The sequence below is a fragment of the Haematobia irritans genome, chromosome 3, assembly GCF_050003625.1.
Source record: "Haematobia irritans isolate KBUSLIRL chromosome 3, ASM5000362v1, whole genome shotgun sequence".
Classification (NCBI taxonomy): Eukaryota; Metazoa; Arthropoda; class Insecta; order Diptera; family Muscidae; genus Haematobia; species Haematobia irritans.
The window spans coordinates 46,739,759-46,742,826 of NC_134399.1; the positions used below are offsets into that span (position 1 = coordinate 46,739,759).

Here is a 3,068-nt window from a genome sequence, read left to right on the forward strand (position 1 = left end):
AAACCTCCTAACACCATCTTCTAAATTGTATGTAAGTCCAAACGTGGTATATATTAAATCAAAAAAGATCGATCCAATACGTATATAATTCAGTTTTTAAATAAATTTTTACATACCATAATGAAGCAGGAAGCGAGGAATAAAGACTATAAACGTTATAGGCTATATAACTCGCGCAAGACTGGGCGCTGTTCTACTAACGAAGACGTAATGCATCATTTGTTGATATCCTCCGACCCATAGGCCAAAAAAACAATGGAAAACCAAAAAATTACAGTAAAAAATATGAGTTATGCGTTATTTTACGAGTGCATCAACAACTGCGCACTCTTTCTTTCGTTACAGCTTGTTGTTGTTTTGCCTGTGTGCATGTCTATTACTATAAATAGTATATTTGTAAGATAATTGTGTATAAAGTGCTCGTACACTGAAATTAAAATCATATCAGTTATTATTTTTTTTTAAATAAATTTTTACATACCATAATGAAAACTTGAGCATGAGTTGGGCTCGAACTCCAGATGTTCGCACACCAGCCGCCAACTCTATCCACTGAGCTATTAAAGACGTTGGGATTGAATGAATAATAACGTCACTTATTATTACACGCAATGTGTAGAATCTTTTAAAATTGTAGCAGTTCTTGCAGTCATTCTAAAAATAGAACCTATGTTGATGTGCATTTTATTTTTGCAAAATTAGAAAATATAACGCTATATATATCAGTTATTATTTTTTTTAAATAAATTTTTACATACCATAATGAAGCAGGAAGCGAGGAATAAAGACTATAAACGTTATAGGCTATATAACTCGCGCAAGACTGGGCGCTGTTCTACTAACGAAGACGTAATGCATCATTTGTTGATATCCTCCGACCCATAGGCCGGTATGCACCTCTAGCGAAATCTTCGGTAGCAAAAATTTATTTAAGTCTACAACAAAAAAACAGGGCTGTGTACACAAATTTTAAACCAGCTTTTAAAAATTGTTAATATATGTTCCAAATATTCCTCAAATAAATTGTTTATTATGTACAGACCTTTTAAAACTTTTACGCACACAATGATTGTAATAAATGAAATGTTTGCTGCCATAATATGCTTTTGACAACCCTGTTATTTTCATTAGAGGTGCGTACCAGCTTACGAAATTGAACGCTACCGAAAATTTCGTTAGCATAAATAGCAATGCATTTCTTATGGGAATGAAATTTTTCGCTAGAGGTGCATACCGGCCTCATACATCAATTCATTAAGAACGAAATTGAAGCTTAAAAAATTAGATTATCACGAAGATGTGAAAATGTTTTTAATAAATTAAATAGAGTGAACTGTACAATTTTTGTATGGGGGTTGTACGGGGGACGGGTGTTACAGTGGGCTGATTTTCTTCATATTTTCAAAACAGCATTTAATAGATGCTGTATGCATTTTTGCGAAAAATAAACATTCTAGTTATAAATTTACAGAAGATATGGCATTTTTGAAATATTATTTGTATGGGAAAGATATATACGGGAGCAATATCTAAATCTGAACCGATTTCAATAAAATTTGGCACACTAGACTATGCTACTCATTGTACTCCTAGTGCAAAATTTCAACCAAATTGGGGTAAAACTCTGGCTTCTAGGGCCGTATAAGTTCACATCGGACGAAAGATATATATGGGAGCTATATCTAAATCTGAACCGATTTCAATAAAATTTGGCACACTAGACTATGCTACTCATTGTACTCCTAGTGCAAAATTTCAACCAAATTGGGGTAAAACTCTGGCTTCTAGGGCCGTATAAGTTCATATCGGACGAAAGATATATATGGGAGCTATATCTAAATCTGAACCGATTTCAATAAAATTTGGCACACTAGACTATGCTACTAATTGTACTCCTAGTGCAAAATTTCAACCAAATTGGGGTAAAACTCTGGCTTCTAGGGCCGTATAAGTGCATATCGGACGAAAGATATATATGGGAGCTATATCTAAATCTGAACCGATTTTGTCGATACTTTGAAATTTTCTTAATTCTATTATATTAGGAACTCGTGCCAAATTTCATTACTCTCGTACAACTCCTTCTATTTTTGGCCGTCGAATGTATGGGTGGACACACTGTGCGCCGTTCAAACTCTTCCAGTAGACGCTTTTGAAGCTGGGCCTTATTGCCTGTTGTCGGCAGCTCCAGTTTGCTCAATTCCTTTTTTAAGTCTTCCACACGAAGCTCATTAAACTTCATTGTAGATTTTTTTCCGTTATTTCACTTCCGACACCAATTGTTACGTTTTTATATTTAGGCGTTTTTAATTACCCGACAATTAAAATACTGTTCGTTTCAATAACGTTAATCTACAATTTATGTACTATGACTTCACTTTACAATTCGTTCACACTGATGTTATTCGTTTGACGCTTTAATTAAGACTGACTCGTTAGCAGCATGCGAGCGCTTTTATATATGACGGTCTGGCAATACGAGAACATTCTGGCAGCACTACAATATTCTGGCAACGCCAGAACATTCTTTGACAACGCTAGAAGGATCTACGACCATTAAGTTATTCATCTGGTGGCTGCCAAACACATATACACTCCCATAGATATATGCTCGCATTACTACAACAACAATGACAATAGACAATGAGATGAAATGAGAATGCAAAATAACAAAGAAAAGGGTTTGTTATTCTATGAGAGAGTAAGAACTAACATTTCGATATGAAAATAAGCAAACAAAAGAACATAAAAGAAATTTAAGAAAATACTAGAAAATGAATAGATGATTCCAACAAGTGATAGCGAAATTTTATAGTTACAATTTGAAATTTTAAATTAACGGAAACTAATTTAAATAAACTTAAATCTATAATTATCAAATTCGTAACAATATATAAATTTACAAATTTCGACTAAACATACATATGTTGTGATATTTTATTCAAAGCGACAGAGAGAGTATAGAGAAAGAAATAGAGATGGAAACCGGGAGAGTTGACGAAAGATATCAACATAACACAGCGAAAGAATCAAAAGAGAACAATTTCTGTGAAACAGCTTGTATGTTG

The 3,068-nt window shown here is 33.6% G+C and overlaps 1 long non-coding RNA gene across 1 annotated transcript; it reads right to left on the reverse strand.

Moving 5' to 3' along the window:
- Nucleotides 1-251: 251 nt before the first annotated feature.
- Nucleotides 252-877, reverse strand: LOC142232158 (uncharacterized). Its single transcript, XR_012721049.1, has 3 exons — nucleotides 759-877; nucleotides 482-667; nucleotides 252-427 (listed from the first exon to the last, which is right to left on the reverse strand). It is a non-coding gene; the product is annotated as an uncharacterized LOC142232158 (long non-coding RNA).
- Between the last annotated feature and the right edge of the window lie 2,191 nt (nucleotides 878-3,068).